The 19,150-nt window shown below is 44.0% G+C and overlaps 1 protein-coding gene across 1 annotated transcript in view; it reads left to right on the forward strand.

The window, feature by feature from the left end:
* Nucleotides 1-17,655, forward strand: part of SH3RF2 (SH3 domain containing ring finger 2) — a 148,823-nt gene extending 131,168 nt beyond the window's left edge. Inside the window, exon 11 of the mRNA XM_086413671.1 lies at nt 14,654-17,655. The gene's annotated coding sequence lies outside the window, so the exon portion shown is untranslated. The remainder of the gene's footprint in view (nt 1-14,653) is intronic.
* Nucleotides 17,656-19,150: the final 1,495 nt, after the last annotated feature.

The raw sequence follows: 19,150 nt of genomic DNA on the forward strand, positions 1-19,150 counted from the left end.
TTTAACATTTATTGCATGCCCATCAATGTGGGCACTTCAGTGCATGAATGCCGTTTACTACTAAGCCTGGATATCATTAAAAAAAAAAAAGACAAGTCTAATTAGACCTTCTCCCTGGACAGTTCTTAAAGATACTGGGATTAAAAACATTTATCTTTTACATACCAACCACACACTTGGCAGATTGAATTATCCAGACTTTTCCAGACCTTCATAAAACACAAACAAAACCATCCTCCTGCCAAGGACTACTGCACATGTCAGACCTTTGGGGTTGGTAGGGCCAATGTGGCAACACGTTCTGGTGCTTCTGTGAGATACTGACCCATGTTCACTCCACAAAATCGTCACCCCAACTGCATGATTCAGTGAGGTGAAAACAGTCATCCAGATGGAGAAATGGAGAAAAGTCACCAAGACAGGCAGGCATCGTATGATTTGTCAAAATATGAGTACCTACCCCTCGTATTTACCCCAAAAAGTACTCGCAACGAGTTTAGCAATCTGCCCCCAGCGCAACAGACATGTGACATGCCCAAACAACCAAATATTTACTCTGTGCCTCAGTAGCACTGGAGCCAGTTAATTTTTAACTGTTGTGGCTGAAAAGCAGGTTGTTTGAGTGTAATGAAGACACAGTCCATGCCCTCCAAATGAAACAGAATATTCATTCCATTGCCCACGATCTCTATAGAGTAACTTTTCTGAGAACTGTAAGCAATACCAGACTGGCCACTCCCATTCCATCCAGCCCCCTTCCCCCTGCTCAGCAGCAAACTCCCTCCCTCCCAAACAAATCCCATCTCTGCCTAGTCACCTGAGGATTTGAAAAGGATGGTACAAGCTGAACTCACTGCCACTCCCTGTCATTTGTTCCATCACCATGTTGGATACTACATCCTCTCCTATAATGTCCACCATAACTTTATAAGGCAAATGTAACTATTCCAATTATAGAGCCTAGGAAGCTGAGGCTTGTAGGGTAACCACAGACAGTGGCAGAGCGAGTTTGAGAGCTGCCCTCACCCTGAGTCCAAGCTATCTAACTTCAGAGCCTAACTCAGGACTATGCTCAGTGAACCAAAAGACCATCCTTGGTGTCAGTCTACCGCCTTCAGACCGTAGAGAGGAGGCACAGTGCGGTGGTCACAGTTGCCGGCTCTGCTGCACACAGACTAGGTCCACTCCTCATTTACCACATGCTAGCTGTGTGATGCTGCGCAAGTTACTTGACTTCTCTAGGCTTTGTCTTCTTACAAGCCATGATAACAGTGCCAGCCTCACTGGGTAACTGTGAGGGTTAACTGAGGTAACATAAAGTGACTGAAGTCATGCTGGTACATAGTGAATACCTGAAAAAGGTTAGCCTTGAATGTTTTTAAGGAAGTGGGCTGTTGAAATTCCAGGCAAGAAAGTCTAAATAAGGGCCTGCCCAGGGCTGTGGCGCTAAAAGGAGACCAAGTAACCTAGTCATGGAGGTCAAGACACAGTCTACGCTGAGTCCTGAAGGACAGGAAAGAGTCAGGCAGGCAAAAGGATGGGAGAAAGGGTGTCCAAGCGGGGTAAGAAGCACTGGCAATGGGTTTAAATGTAGCAACCAAGTCAAGATCTCTTGTCCCCAAGCACAAAGAATCCACTCCTGTGTGGAACATTCCAGGGATCCCAGGTGGGTGTGGAACACCTCACGTCTGAAGCCAGACATTCCTGTGAGAGCTCTATACCCTCAGCCAAGACTCGGAGTCCCTAGAAGAGGCCCGCCTTCACCCTGTGATCAGCCCTGACACCTCAGTGCAAGGAAAGCTGCTGTGGGCAGGCACAGAGCGGGGGACACCTGAGAGACAAAGGAGGGGCGCAACCAGTTGAGGGCAGACCCTGAGGACCACACTTGAGGAAATGGTTGCCATAAGCAGCTAGTGGTAAAGAAACCTGCCTGCCAGTGCAGGAAACCTAAGAGACCTTCAATTCCTGGGTCAGGAAGATTCCCTGGAGGAGGGCATGGCACCCACTCCCATATTCTTGCCTGGAGAATCCCATGGACAGAAGAGCCTGGTGGGCTATAGCCTGTGGGGTTGCACAGATCAGACACGACTGAGTGACTGAGCATGCACACAAACAGCATCAAGGTCCTCACTTAAAGCCTGTCTCCTTCCCGGCTCACGTGTGACTGGCTCCCCCACCCCCTCCCATAGACAGAGCTTCTACAGGAAGATTTTAAAGCAATGGCCCCACCTGTGACTCAGTGAGAAGCCAAACTAAATCACTGACTTCTGACTCACAGATTTCCAGCTTCCCTGGGACGTTCAGAAAGTCCATCTACGTCAGGCCCGCACTCCTGATGGGCAGCCATCCGGAGTTAGCTGCGTCAAGGTCAAGATGTCAGTGAAATGGACACGTGCTCTTCAATTTGCCTTGACCGCAGCAGCCTGTTTCACTCACTCACATGACCTGCACCTGAACTGGGCATGTTCCCCTCCAGACTGTGCTCCACTTCATCTCAGAAGCATTCTAAACCCCTTCCATGTAGAGCTGGGTCCCCAGATACCAGCTGATCCAGGCACACAGGTCTCAGGAGCATAATGGTCCCTGCCAGGGCCCTACAGGATGCCGTTCAGTAGTTTTGGGGTGGGGACTTAGGCATATGTGTTTTTGACAAGCTCCCCAAGTGATTCTGCTGCTACTGCTAAGTTGCTTCAGTTGTGTCCGACTCTGTGCAACCCCATAGTCGGCAGCCCACCAGGCTCCCCCATCCCTGGGATTCTCCAGGCAAGAACACTGGAGTGGGTTGCCGTTTCTTTCTCCAGTGCATGAAAGTGAAAAGTGAAAGTGAAGTCGCTCTGTCGTGCCCGATTCTTAGCAACCTCATGGACTGCAGCCTTCCAGGCTCCTCCGTCCATGGGATTTTCCAGCAAGAGTACTAGAGTGGGGTGCCATTGCCTTCTCCGAAGTGATTCAGAGGTACATAACAAATGAGAGAAAGTTCACCTTTCTTAAATGGTATAGCAGTGCTGACATTTGGCTCTGACATTCAGCAGGAATATGGTCACACTGGTTGTCAATATATTGAAAGTGTCCTGTACTGATAGGTGAATGATAGATTCTCTGAGCTCCTCAGGGCCTCTCCCCGCTCTTGCACCCTGGCTCTTTCTCCAGGTCCTCCCCATCGCTCTCCTATCCAAAAGCTAAGGCCAGCTGCAGTTGAGACCCGCAGCAATGAAACCCTTCTTCATTCTGATTAGCTGGTGCCTATGACATACTGGCGGAGAAGGCAATGGCACCAGTACTCCAGTACTCTTGCCTGGAGAATCCCATGGACGGAGGAGCCTGGTGGGCTGCAATCCATGGGGTTGCGAAGAGTCGGACATGACTGAGCGAATTCACTTTCACTTTTCACTTTTTATGCATTGGAGAAGGAAATGGCAACCCACTCCAGTATTCTTGCCTGGGAAATCCCATGGACAGAGGAGCCTAGGGTAGCAAAAAGTCAGACACGACTGAGCGACTAACACTTTCACTATGTCGTACTGATTCTGAAATGTCTGGTTACCCTGTTCTACAGAGTAAGGCTCAGAGAGGTCACTCAGAAGTTGAGAGCACTACTATCAAGCCCAACACTCTTCCTGGCCCCCATCCTGGCCACTGTTCAGCCCTTAACATTTGCCTTTGTAGGCCCTCAGCTGAGGCAAGGAGCTGACTTGGAGGATAGGTGAACATGCCTGTTCACCTGTCTTTTTCAGCTAAGAGTTTCCTAGGTGTAAATGACGCACTTCAGTGTCCTAGCTCCTCTGGTCTCATACAGGCAGGTAAGGAAGCACGTACTTTACTTCAACAAGATGAACAGGCCCCCATCTTGATCCTCTCACTGCCTCTTCACACAGGCCAGCCCCACAGCGTCTGACTCCCTGCCCGAGGAGTGAGCAGCTGAAGCAGGCAGGATAACAAGGGCCTCTCCAGCTGGGAGCACGTGCTTAACAAGCTGGGCCCTCCCGGGGCGGCAGCTGCTGCCACCAAGGCTTCTCTCACTTATGTCTTGAGAGTGAAGGCCCCAGTTCCCCCTCGGGTTGAGCGAAGAGAATGTTAGCACTTGCAGAAACCTCTTAGGTGACCATAAAAGACTCACTAAACAGGCAAGACCAAGTGGGGGAATTAACTCCAGAGAGCCTTATAGCAGGTTGGCGTCATTAAGGATAAAGCTCACAAGGACATTTTCCCTGAAATAGAACAATGTTAAATGATGATCAAGCCATCTGCTGTTTGCCAAGCTGTAGTATCGTGTCCTAGACCAGAGTAGAAACAAAATGTTCCCAGGAAGCCCTTCCGCCGATTGACCTACACTTTGACAAATGGAAGGCAGCAGAGGTGGGATCAAAGATGATGGGATGGAGGACATGGAGGAGCATTATAGATTCACCCATCCATCCATCCAACAGCAGTTAATTCACCACACACCCTGGCCCAGGCTCTAGGAGAGGCAATGAGGATACAGTAAACAGGATAGATAAAATACATATGGCTCCCACAGAATGGTGTTTCTTACTACTTCTTTTCTGGATTTGGGCTCCTTTCTGCTTTTCTCCCCTTTTATAATTAAATGTTCTATAGACATAATTATATAGGATCATGAAACCAATAACCATATATCTACCACCTAGTTTTTTAAAAAACAATTGAAACTTGCTGTGTGCTTCTCCCAGTTATTCCTTCCTTCCCCACCTCCCACTTCCCTCACAACCTCTATCCTGAATCCCATGTTTATCATTCCCATGTATATATCCCACTCATGTACCATATGGAGCTTTCAGCACAACTCATAGAGGTACTCAGTAAACACTAGTCAAAGAAGATATTGCAACCTGAGGCCATACACACCAGCCTGAATATTTAAACTCCCATCTGGTTTCTGTCACTGGGACTCAAACGCTTGATTTACTGCTGGGATTTGAGATTTTGATGCACCGGCATGTCTGGTTTTGAGGCATTCGAGTTTAAAGGGGTTTTTATAAGAATTCTTCCAAGTACAGCTGCTTTAGGAGACCCTGTTGCTCCTGAATAAGGAAAATATGGGCTGTGACTGTGCCTACATTCCTTGAATATAGGGTTTTCAACACAGCTGTCCTCTGCACCTTGCCTGGAGCCTCTGGGTAGCCAACTGCAGAAACCAGAGTAGCTTCTCAGATTCTGAAACTAAAACACATCTTGCTGCTGCTGCCAAACTATTCCAAGAACTGCATGAAATGCTCAGAGAAAAATTATCTTTGTCCACAGACTACAGATCAAGAAACTGAGACTCAGGATGTTTCAGCAACTTGACTAAGGTCACATAATGAGTTTGAAATGGAAGGGAGAACTACTAACTCTTCATCCAGTGATAATTGTTACCATTTACTGAGCACCTGCTGTGTACCAAGCACTGTACATGTGGCATGCCATCCAATCCTACCCAAGCCTATGATGGCAGGTACTGCTGTTATTCCATTTTAGAGAGTAGAATTATGGCCCAGAGGTCAAATGATCTGTCCACGGTAACAAGGACTAGAACCCAGAACTCTTAAATCCAAACCTTAATCTTAAGTCACCATGTCCCAGGCATCCCTGGTGGCTCAGTGGTAAAGAATCTGCCTGCCAATGCAGGAGACGTAAGTTCAATCCATGACCCAGAAAGATCCATTAAAAAAAAAAGAAAAAAAGAAGTCATCATGTCCCTCTTCTTCAGTAGCAACTGTAAACACACAACATGGTTGAAGTTGGAGAGGATGCAAAATGTGTGTGTTCTGCAGAAACCTCAGGGATGAAGATGGAGATGGGAGTGGGGGGATGGTTTAACTCGGGGTGAAGCCCTCCCAGAGAATAAGTCTAGGGGTCTTATCAACCAAGAAGTAGGGGTGGGAAAGAAGGTGACTGAGAATATTCTGTACAGAGATATCTGAGAAGCACATCTACCCCTGTTGCAAGGGCGGCCAGACACAGCCAACTTGAAAAAGAACCAAAGCTTGCAATGTGGTTCTGGATCATTGACATCAGAACATGATGATCATTCTGCGGTCTCTAGATCTCTCCCTCTTCACCAGTCTATTTCTGGTTTTGCCTGTCCTCACTCTAAATGATATACAGTTCAGAAGAAGGGGTTATGATTTCCAAAATGACCCCCACTTTCATCTTCTCTGTGGGAACAAGAGGGCTCACAGAGCTGACATCTTCCAGTGTTCCATGCTGATATTTATCCAAAGTTCAAAGGCAATTGCTTTGGGGGAGTAAATACACACCCACAGATGCAAGGTAATTATGCAAATAGGGTCACTGCTGGATGGACAAGAGCTGCAGTCAGGTAAAGACTAAAGCGATGCCAGCCAAGACCTGGAGAGAAAGGCAAAACACATTTGCAAAGGCCACTCTGTGTATCCTTGGTTAATGCTGTTAGAAACCGTGCTAGTGTGACCGACTGACTTGATGAAGGCCATCTGCAATGTCAGAGTTTGACTGCTGTAGGCCACACATGTCCTAGAGGCCACAGCCATCCTAACATCTTTCCCATGAAAATGAGGACTCCTCCCTGGACCATCCAAGTGGATTGTGAGAACTATTTACAGTCAGGAGACTCTCACAAATTAGCAAAAGCAAGCTTGAATCAAAACATAAGGAGACAGCAAAAACACCTGAAGGACCAAAGAGGAATTCAAATAACTATCACCTTCAAAGGATCGTACCTGGATTCCCACCCCATTCTTGCCTGGTTCACTGGGAGATGTTTTTCTTCTCTGTCTAGAAGAGACCCAAAGGACCACACTCCCTGAGAAAGACATGGCAGTCACCATTCAAGAGTGATGGCAGCAGCTTCCATGACAAAGGACAGAGTGGTCAGACAGACAGAGGGGATCATACTGTTTGGAAGGGAAGGCTTCTTTTAGATATCAGAACCACATTTCCAAAAACTCCATCCTGCACGTTCTATTTATAAATTGAATTCTTTTTTAAGCTTACATTCATTTTAGGTTGGCAAATTTGATAATTTGGACCTTCTTCATGGAAACCACCAGTAAAGAACTAAATTTTAAAACATCAGTCAACAGGGATTTGGGGGTAGCGATTCTAGCTGTGTTCCCAATCCACTGGAACTTAACAAGATATGGAGAAACAACAAAACATAACAGCTAGAGTGGTGGGTTTTGGAATCAGATTATCTGGGGTTTGGTCCCAGCTTGTCACTTACTAGTTATGTTTCCTTTGGCAAATGACTAAAGCAACTCAGAAAAGTTACACCACCTCCCTAAACCTGCTTTTTCATCTATAAAATGGGAATCAGAATCTCCGCCTCACAGGATTCTCAGAAGGATTAAACGAGATCCTGCATGTACAGCCCCAGTTGTGGTATGCAGTACATCAAAGTATTCAATAAACGGTAGCTATTACCCATACATACATAGAGAGGCACAATTCAGAAATGGAGTATAAGAAAGAGCTAGTCTCGATCAAACAGACAGATGTGCGAGAGAGGAGTGATAAAGAAGTGGGGTTTTTTGTTTGTTTTTATTTTTTTTAATATGAACCATTTTTTATTTTTATTGCTTCCCTGGTGGCTCAGACAGTAGTCTGCCTGCAATCAGGGAGACCAGGGTTTGATCCCTGGGTTGGAAAGCTCCCCTGAAGAAGGAAATGGCAATCCACTCCAGTATTCTTGCCTGGAAAATCCCATGGACAGAGGAACCTGGCAGGCTACAGTCCATAGGGTTGCAAAGAGTCAGACACAACTGAGCAAAATCACATATTTAATTTACTACAATATTGGTTCTGTTCTGTGTTTTCAGTTTTTTGGCAACAAGGCATATGGGATCTTAGCTCCCCAACCAGGAATCGAACCCATACCCCCTGCATTGGAAGGCAAAATCTTAACCACCGGACCAGCAGGAAAGTCCTAGAAGGAGTGTTTTAGTTGTCAGGAGAGCTCCACTGAGCAGGAAGAGATTCTGAAAGACAGTAGCGTGGAGAATGGCTATTACATAGAGAGGAACCACCAGGGTTTTAGAATCACATGTCCTTGGGCTCAGATCCTGGCCCTACCACTTCGTGGCTGTCTAATCTTGAACCAAGTTAACTAACCTCTCTGAGACTTTCTTTACTCATCTGAAGAGTGAAAACAATAATCAGCACTTCACAAAGTAATTGGGAAGATGAAGTGAGACATATAGGCCAGGTGCTGGTGTGCAAAAAGGACCCTAGTAGTGAATTTTGTAGTTATGACAAAGGCGTGATGGCAAGATCAGGAGAAACGCTAGAATAAGAATAGATCCTTCTAGCTGCCATTCATTCATTACATATGTACTAAATGCCAGGTATTGGTCTAATCCCTTAGAGCAGGGGTCCCCAACCTCCAGAATCTATCTAATGCCTGATGATCTGAGGTAGAGCTGATGTAATAATAGTGGAAATAAAAGTGAAAGTCACTCAGTCATGTCTGACTCTTTGTGACCCCATGGACTATAGTCCATGGAATTCTCCAGGCCAGAATACTGGAGTGGGTAGCCAGTTCCCTTCTCCAGGGGATCTTCCCAACACAGGGATCAAACCCAGGTCTCCCACATTGCAGACGGATTCTTTTCAAGCTGAGCCACCAGGGAACCCAAATAATAATGGAAATGAAGTGCATAATAGATGTAATGCATTTGAATCATCCCAAAACGATCCCCCTGCACCTAAATCATGGAAAAATCATCTTCCACGAAACTGGTCCCTGGTATCAATAAAGGTTGGGGGCCACTGCCTTAGAAGCTTGTTACAGGGAGGTTACAAACATTGTGAGTCAGGTGACCTGGATTCAAATCCAGACTCTGCGTTTCTTCCCTGTATTACCACGGGGAAGTCATTTAATCTTCCCAACCTTTAGTCCCTTTGTTTGTAAAATGTAGGTTCTAATTGTGCTTTCTTTGATGGTTAGGTGGGGATTAAATGAGATAAGGGGCGTGAAGTCACTAACCCCATGCCTAGCTCATAGAAAACACTCTGTGACGTTAGCTGTCATGACTATTTACATGCCTTTTCGCACTTAACCTTCACAACAATCCCGTGAGTTGGGTGTTATTGTCCCCTATTTATAGATCAAACAGATCTGAGGCTCTGAGGATCAATCACTTGTCTAAGGTCACAGAAAGGAAGCAGTGGGGCTGGCTCTGCAAGACTAGAAAATCTCAGCTTCTTTGTTCTTTTCACTTTTCAGATCAGCTGGTGAATGGTGCCAGGGTTGAGGCAATATGACAGTTATTTTTAAAAGCATCTCATGCCATAACCCTCATCAGTCCTTTGTCTTCTGGTTGTCCCTACACCTTACCTGCCATCTGTTGAAGGTCTGCGGTTTAAGGTTGTCTATGACCCTGAATGCAGCTAGTGAGCACCTTGGTGCAGCCTCTCTGGGGACTTGCAGCCTCACAAGGTTGACAAGGTTTATGAAATGTCCATTCTGATTTGCAAACAGGTCTGACACAGACATGCTTCCAGCTGGCTGGTGATTTTGATAACAACCCCTCCTCCTCAGTGCCAATTAACAGAAATTAAATGTCCCTGGCACACTTTGTAATTCAGGAAATGTATGTGCTGATTAGTTAAACCCCTGCTGGACATGCCATTATGACCAAGGGGCTCCAGGCCAACATCCCAGCTCTCACTCCATCTCCATTTAAAGTCACAGAATGTTTTCTTCCTGGGTAGAAATCAATGTCACCTCATTCACTTATTCATTCATCTTCATTCAACAAATATTGATTGAGCATCTACTGTGTGTGAGGTTTTGTTCCATACACTTCACAACAGTGAACAAAGCAAAGCAAGTAATATTCCTGCCTTCATGAAGGGCAATAAATGGAAAATGATTAAACACACAGGATTATTTCTATATGACAGATGCTATGAAGGAAACAAACTGGTGGGACAGACAATGACTGGAAGGTATGAGTGACATTAGGTAGAGTGGACAACAATGTTTCTCCAAGGAAGCCAGCTTCCTTGATTCCTGAGATTCGAAGACTGAGAAGAACTCAGACATGCACAGTTTCGAGATGAACAGGAACAAGCTCAAAGTGTCAAGGAAATTCATTCATTTATCAAACACTTTTGGTCATCAATCAATTATGTGTTGAATGAACAATTGGAGAATAAATGAATCCTCCCTTTTCCTGCCAAGAGGGATCTTCACAGGAAGAATGAACTTAAAGGAGATGCCACAAACTTAGAGGCAATTTGCTTCCCTTTTCTCTGGCCCCATTTCATCCCTCAAACAAGGGGCTTGGATCACGTATTAGCATTCCAGGACTGCAGGATCATAAAAACTCACCTTCCAAAGGGACTGGCCCTCGCAGCTCTTTAAAGCCATGACTCTGCAGCACGCAAAAAGCAATCTCATTTTTCTAAGTGGTCAAATGGTTGTTTGGAATTATGTAGACAAGGCATGAAATGTCATCTGCTTTGTTATCATTAGGATACGTTTATTGAATTCCCACGCCCACTTACTCATTCCGAGAATACTTATTATCAGTTGCCAGCCTCCCTCTCCCCTTCCCTCCTTTCCTCCTTCCCACTCCCCACCCCCAGCTCCTTCCCCCTTTTCGGCTCTCCTCTCTCTGGCATAGCAATGAACAGCCCAGGCTATAGAATCAGAACACCCGTTATACCTCAAATGTGACTCACTATGTCACTCTGGGTAAGTCATTTCACCTCTCTGAGTCTCAGTTTTCTCATCTATATAGTAAGAAGAATAATAGAGGCCATCTCATGACAATTATATAAAGTATAATAAATACTGAGCTACTGTTATCTTCATTTTGTTGATTAGGATATAAGATTTTAATAACTCTATTTAGGTTTTTAAGGCAAAAGAAACTCCAGTAATGAGTGTGATCATGAGCCAGTTTAATGGTCTGTATCCATTTAATGGTCTGTATGGTTTTCCATTCTTTGAGATAATCAAGAAGCAGGATTTTAATACATAACCTTGAAGAGGTCTCTTAATTTATAGTAATACTTTTGAGCCAATAACGAGAGACAGATCCCCTGCCTTGTGCCAGACACTCTTTTATGTGCTTTACTTATATTGACCGATATTTTTAAATTTTCATCTTTTGTTTATTTTTAATGGGAAGATAATTAATTTAGAGTGTTGTGTTGGTTGCTGCTGTACAACAATGTGAATCAGCCGCGTGTATACATATGTCCCCTCCCTCTTGAGCCTCCCACCCCCCATCCCACCCCTTTAGGTTATCACAGAGCACAGAGCTGAGCTCCCATTAGCTATCTGTTTTACACACAGATATATGTAGTGTATATGTCAATCCTACTCTCTCATTTCGTCCCACCTTCTTTCCCCACTGTGCCCACAAGGCCATTCTCTACATCTGCATTTCTATTTCTACCCTGAAAATAGGTTCATCAGCACCATTTTTCTAGAATAAGACAAGGGTGCCCACTCTTGCCACTCTTACTCAACATAGTTCTGGAAGTCTTAGCCATGGCAATGAGAGAAAAAAAAGATATATTGACTGATTTTAAAATCTCACCATAACCAGACAAAGTAAACACTATCACTATGTCCATTTTACAGATAAGGAAACTAAGACCTAGAGAGATTAAATCGTTTCCATGGGGTCACACAGCTGGGACTTGGTGGAGCTTGGGAATAAAGCCAGGCAATTGGACTCTAGTGTTCACTGGAAGCTGCTTGCCACCTCATTTAAGATGAGACACCAAAGTTTTCCTGCAGACACCAGGGTTTTCTACTTCAATAGACCTGTCCCCTGATCACTTAATAAACAAAGAATCATCACCTGCCAATCCTAAAGCCCCTGGCCTGTAGACACAGGACTGATATGAGCTGCTACCCGGTACAGCACAATGCCAGCCACACGTAAATTCACACCTCCTGCCACTGATGGGATTTTGAGGTGTTTATTAAGATGTCAGTGGATCCTAGAGTGGAAGTTCTTTCTATATCACTTAGTACAACCCGAAGGTCAGATTCATGTGGCAGTCAGCCCTCCATTGGCAGTTGTTTCCTATCACTACCCTGTCCCTGTGCTGACTCTCAGAAATGCTACATCACAATAAAGGTACTTAAAGAGCTAACAAAGCGCTACTACTCCCTTGAGATCAAGAAGCAGTCAACTCAAATCACCTTACCTGCAGTTTCAGAGGGATATGCCCCCAGCTGCTGATGTCAGGCCTGATGTGCAGACCAAAGCAGTCATTTCTGGGCCCACTGCGATAGCTATGGGTTGACCCATCTCTAAAGGCAGGTGCCCAGCATCAGAGCCGGTACCCACTTAGGCAAAGATAAAAGAAGCAGGATATGACTAACACAGGCACTTTCCCATTTAAGGACTAAAAGTTGTGAACTTACTCGGTGATCCAGTGGTTAAAACTCTGTGCTTCCAATGAAGGGGGCATGAGTTCAATCCCTGGTCAGAGAACTAAGATCCTGCTTGCTGTATGGCATGGCCAAAAAAGATAATAATAAAAAAAATTTTTTAATAATAAATAAAAGTTGTGAACAGCAAGCTGAAACTCCTGCCCACATTTGGGGGTGGACAATGGAGGCAGCGTAACTCCAGATCCTGTGTAACTTATTATCTTGATGGGAGGCAGACTCTGTATTTATGCCTGCTTCTCCCTCTCAATAGGAAGCAACCCCATTAAGCCCCTCATGCCTCTTACCTGCTGTTATGGAGAGTGAAGCACGTCAACAAAGGAGTAAGGCTCGTAATTCACTGGCAGGCCCTGAGAGGGTAAAGAAGTTCAGTGGTTAGCCCAGATGTGGCTGCCTGCTTGAAAGCTCAGCCTCCTTCAGTACACTCTGTCTCTGTAACAACAAATCATAGTTTGGCCTTTCGAGGGTTGGGAGTTTGAGTCAGACTCCCCAGATTGCTGTTTCCCATAAATTTTGCTTGCAATGTCACCCTGAAAAGAGTGAGGCTGTGATCATCACTAAAGTTTCCCCAAAGAGAAAACTGGCCTGTTAAATCAGCAGGAGTCCTTGGATAGAAAAGAAATCAGGCTCCAAAGGAAAGACATTGGACAGGAGATGGAAAATTCCCTCTCCTACTTATTTCCTGTTTTACTGGGTTTTCGTGGAACTCACTTGTGGACAAACCCTGAGCCTGGGTCTTTTAGAAAACAAGTCTTTCTCAATGTCCTGGGACCACTTTCCCATTACCCTCTTAGTTTTCTCCTGTCCCCCTTCAGCATAGTCAGTTGGGACTTCATTTGCATTCAGAAGGGCCAAGAGCCAAGCACTGGCAGCAAAGTCGTAGAGAGCAGCCAGCTCCTGTGATGCCCATCCAAACCACCTGCCCTCACCTGGACAAGGGAAAGCCAGAAGTGTTGGTTGCACTTCCTCCTGAATGTGCTCAAGAAGAGAAGAGGCCCCAAGGGACACACAGGGAGGGGAGGACATTGGCCACATGTGTGGGGGTGATAGGGATGCAGGTTGAGTTTGGAAATCAAAATACAATATTTCAGGCTTTGGAGAACTTCTGAGGCCTTGTGAATTTTAAATTATTTGAAATAATTTCCGATATCTAGAAATGTTGCTAAAAATGTACAAGGGATTCCTGTATACCCTTCATTACTAGGTTCCCTAGATATTAACATTTTCCTATGTAAGTTTTGACCCTCTCTCTTTTAAATATGTATATACATATATACTAATTAAATGTCAAATTAAAATTTAATATAAATTATATATATAATCTTTCCAAACCATTTGAGAGCAAGCTAAAAATGTTCATTTTCCCCTAAAATATTTCAGTGTATATTTTCTAAAAACAGGGATGTTACCTAACCACAATATAATTCCAAAATCAAGAAATTAACATTGATATGGCACTATTAACTAATCTACAGCTCTTATCCAATTGTCCTATTCCTTTACAGAGAATAAAGGTTTTAATGTCCTGTCTAGGATACCATCCAGGACCACACATTTGTCTCTTTAGTTTCTTTTCATCTGTAACAGTTCCTTGAGTCATTGTCTTCTATGATCCTGGCATTTCAAAGAACATAGGCCATTTATTTTAGAGAATGTCTCTCAATTAGGGTTTGTCTGGCATTTCTTCATCAATAGATCCGATTGTTCATTTTTGGCAGTAATGGATAATAATCCTTACAAGTAATCAAATAGGAATCCTTGAGTCTATACTATATACATAGAGTAATGAGAGAGAAGGAAGAGCTCTTCCTGACAGTAGAGTCCCAGGTACAAAATATAGAAGGAATGATGGAATTTTTTTTTAAATCACCATTTGGTAACCACTACAGTAGCCACTGGCTTGGGCAAGAGTCACTCATGGATATTAAAAGTAGTGGGTAAAAGCCTGAAGAGCTCAGAGTATCTCCTCCAAAGATACTTATTAATCTAAAAATGGAAAATAACAACTTGATAGTGGAGAATGCTATCAAGAATGTAAACAACCACCTTACCCAAAGATCAAGTTAGCATCCACAGAAATGGGAAAATAGAGAGTATGTGTCTTCTGATATGATGAATGGAGAACACCGTATCTCTCTTGTGAAATTAAAAGACATATTCCTGCCCAAACTACTTAAAATTGTTAAAGAACTGTAGTTGGAACTGGGCTGCATTTACATACAATAGATTCTGAAATCCTTTTCACCTTCACAGATCCCGCCTTGGAAATCTTCCTTGGAGGAGTAGTAATAATGGGATACTGAAGAGAACAAACCGTCTGCTTGGATGGAAACTCCTCGGTGCAGAGTTCTGGGCCATGTGATACTCCCTGGACATCAGGGACGGTACAGGAATACCAATAGGCTGGCCTCCAAGACAGAAGGGGAATAGGAGAAAAAGTAAATCTGTCTTCCCACAATATCAATGGCTGGTGGGCCAGGCTGGAGGAAACACACAAGCCATGTGACATTACAGGTTACACAAGACCCTGGGCCCTCCTGTTTTTCTGTTCTGCTGTCAAAGCCAAATTTCCCCTTGCCAATTTCTCACACCTTGGCACCTAACCGACAAATGAAAAGACCAGACATCAAATGCCTCCCAGAGTTGTGTCTAGCCTGTCACTCCAGCTCGGTTTAGAGCAATACAGGGGGGTGGTATCATATTCTCCTCTCAGGTGTTCAAGCCAGAGAGGCCAGGGTTTCTTCACAATGTCTCCAGCCTTCACCTCCTCCCTTGACCACACACACTGCATCACTCTACCACATCTGCATTCTTTTCCATTCCAATTCCATTCTGTCTTTTCACCCTGATACTTTCTGATCCAGAGAGTTTTTGTTAGAAACCCCACAGCATTGGCTTTACCTGCCAAAAGGTAAGTGAGGAGGCAAGAGGCACAATGAGACCACAGAAAGGCTAACGCAGTAATGACAGCTCCTTCTCACACATGGTCTGTGAGGGTGCCACCAGTTGTCAGTCATCTCTTTTCTCTCAACTACCATGACTAAATGTTGGTTCCATTTTCTCTGGTGTGAATTCGGGTTTGGTTGGCTGCTGTTTAGAGTTGGAAGCAATGAATATGGAGATGCTGCCTTCAGATTCTGGAATCTACTTGTTACAACCATGAAGCCCTACAGCTCACCTATAGATAGGTTTCAATGACTTCACTTTTCAGGGCACTCATAGAATGTCAGAGTTGGGAGGAATTTTAATTTTATAGATGATATGCCAAAACGTTAGGTATAGGCAAGCTGTGCACACAAAAGCAAGTTGTATAAACTGAGTTGGGGAAAACAATACAACTTTTAATTCCCAAAAAATATTAGTTCACGTTGGGTAATTATAAATATGTCCTCAAGGCTCTCTCATTCAGATTTGCTTCTTCTTAGACTGGCCATGGAGAAGGCAATGGCACCCCACTCCAGTACTCCTGCCTGGAAAATCCCATGGATGGAGGAGCCTGGTGGGCTGCCATCTATGGGGTCACACAGGGTCAGACACGACTGAAGCGACTTAGCAGCAGCAGCAGCAGCAGACTGGCCTCTGCCTCTCACATTTAGAACAGCAAGAAAGCACCACTCCCAATATTTACACATGCTGTTTTTTCATCTCTGGAATCTTTTCACAGCTTACAGTTTCATGGAGGGTTTCATGAAGATTTAGCTTTTTCTTTGAACCTGCTTAGCCAGTAAAACAGATATTTTTTCCCCAAAGCACAAATTAAAGAACCTGATTTGTTCCCACCCAAATTCAGAAGCTTAAGAAAAGCTCCCCCATTCCCTAAAGTTTTCATCTCTGGACTGTCAGCTTCAGAATATAGATTTCAAATGGCCATGAGTCAAAAGTGGTGGAGGTATGAGGAGGCAGATTCAGATGAATTTGAGTGATTAGAATGAGGTCAGGCCAGAAATCCACCTGAGAATAATTTGCTAATCATTAGTTCTGAGTTTCATCTTCTGGAATTGTTGCTTCTTATATTGGGTCAGGGAGCGGGTATTGTTTAGAGGAAAAAAGAAGAAAGAGAAAACAGAAGAGAAAACTTCACCTTTCCATGGAAATATCAGCAGATAATCTATAGACTCTTGTGTCTCTGCTTGTTTTTTCAGTACAGTGTTTTTTAATAGACCAAAAGAGAATCTTTATGAGGTAATATGTATGTGAATAATGTTTATAGAAGGGGTATTACATGTTAGTCATTATGAACAATTGTGTAAATAAACCTTAGACATGTAAAATATATTATAAAGATTATTTTATAGGTCCAGGGACACTTTTCATATCTTTGTTCTAAAACAAAGAGAGTTACAGGGCTGGCAGCTTATTTCTTTGTTAGTATATGCCACTAGAAAGCCAAAAGGTGTGGTGGGGTTTCATGTGTTTATTTTCTGGTTTTGTAATTTATAATGATCTGAATGGATTACTTTGAAATGGCTGTTGCTTATGTATGGGTGTTGTTTGCCCACAAGGAGTTATCAGAGATCCTTTCCACATTTTGTATCTTAGAAAATCAAAAGGAATTTTCTAGTGAGAGGAAAAATACATAGAAGAAGCCTCCACTGTTGGGTAACTCAGATTTGTACCACTGACAGTGTCTCGTAAGTCCAAGGAAATAGACAGCTTAAGATCAAGGTTGTTGTCTTTCACTTAAACACTGGATGTTGGATAACTTTTCTCCTGAGAAGGAAGCATAAATTTTTGTTAATTTCTTTCTTCATGGACTTGACAAGTTCTAGGGGAAATCAGAAGTCATGGCCCTTAAGCCACCTTGCTTCAGGACAATTCTCCACCATCCATTTTCAAAGAACCATCTGTGTATTAATTGTTTGATATTCCATGATTCATTGGCAAACTCAATGCTTTTAGAGCCCAGAGTTTTACTTTTTTGGATTTGTGGCTCTAAAGAAGTGCTAAGTTTGCTCTACCACCCAGGCTGATCAGCAGCAGCAAAGGGAAAGCGGTGGGGGTAGAGGGGGGTTTCCTTGTGGAGAGGTTCACTCACACCTCTAACCACCTCTGACCACAGCTGAGAGAAGCCCTGGGCCCATAGGCAGTGCACGATATGCCATCTACTCTTCACACAGCGAGGGGTCATCATGTGAGAGTGGAGAGGTCACCCCAGTCTCCTTTGCCAGAATTTCATATTGTTCCCAGCTATAAGCTTGTGAAACGCAGTATGTGTTTTCGGTCAAAACAATAAAAGAGGTTTATTTTTCACTTAATAGACTCATCCCTCAGGCCTGTTTTTTTTTTTTTTTCAGTAGCTGACTTGGAGAGGGGAGTACTTTATCATGTATTAAATGTCAACACTGAGCCTTTTATTGTTCCCAAAGGGCTTTGGCTGCTGGCAGCTTCCCTGGACACCCAAAAGCAGGGCTGGGAGGAGAAGAGTGACTCTGTCAGACAGGAATTGCCTATTTTCAGAGGGGATGACTGGAGGCAGAGTGAGTGACACTTCCTTTCCATGCTCACCAGGCTGAGTTCACCTCCTTAGGACAAATCCCGGTTTGTAAAACCACAAGGGGGCCAAGACAGCCTCTTGGCCAGAAACTTTCTCTGCTTGCTTAGTGCACAGCCTCAAGAGTCTGACTGCCTGTCACCTGCTAGCTGTGTGGCCTTGGGCAAGTACTTAACCTCTCTGTGGTTCTTGTCTGGAAAATGGAACTATAATAGCAGTTTCCTGAGGAATATTAAGGATTAAATGTCCTAAAATATGTAGAGTGCTTTGAATAGTGCCTGGCACATACAAGCACTCAATTCATGTTTTACCACCTTCATAATATTTGCCCTATCCACCAACCATTTATATTATCGTTTACTTAATGTTCTTCTTCTAATTAACTTAATTTTAATCTAAAACTTGATAGAAAACTTTATATCCCAACTGTAAATGGAAAAGTATATCATTTACTATCAATATAAGGTAATAGTAATAGTAGCTAGCTAATATTTACCAAGTCCTTGCTCCTTTCTGAACATTGAGCTAAGTGTCTTAACTTGTTAAAATCCTCACAACCCTGTGAAGTTAGTACTGTCATTTTACAGAGGAAGACACTGAGGTACTGACAGATTCGCAAATTTGCCTGTAGTTACATAATTAGTAAATAAAGGAGGCAGTTCAGCTTCAGACCCCACGGTCCTCAGCACTGCTCTATGCTGCCATGCTAACAAAAACAAGAGTATTCTACTCACATGGTAGATGGTGAGTGAACTAGTTTCCTACAGCTGCTGTAACAAAGAACCACAAACCGGATGGCTTAGAACAATGTAAATGTATCCTCTCACAGTTCTGGAGGCTGGAAGTCCAAAATCAAGATGCTGGCTGGGCAGTGCTCCCTCTGAAACCTCTAGGAGAAGATATTCCCTTGTCTCTCCCAGCTGATGCTAAAGCTGAAGCTCCAATACTTTGGCCACCTGATGTGAAGAGCTGACTGATCGGAAAAGACCCTGATGCTGGGAAAGATTGAGGACATGAGGAGAAGGGGGCAACAGAGGATGAGATGGTTGGATGGCACCACCAAATCGATGGACATGAGTTTGAGCAAACTCCAGGAGACAGTGAAGGACAGGGAAGCCTGGCGTGCTGCAGTCCATGGGGTGGCAAAGAGTTGGACACAACTTAGCGACTGAACAACTCCTACCTTCAGGTACCCCCAGGCACTCCTTGGTTTGTGGTAGCATCACTCCAGTCTCTGCCTCCATCTTCACACAGCTGTC

This window comes from Bos grunniens, chromosome 7, assembly GCF_055505025.1.
Source record: "Bos grunniens cultivar Pamir isolate PY7600 chromosome 7, Bosgru_T2T1.0, whole genome shotgun sequence".
NCBI lineage: Eukaryota > Metazoa > Chordata > Mammalia > Artiodactyla > Bovidae > Bos > Bos grunniens.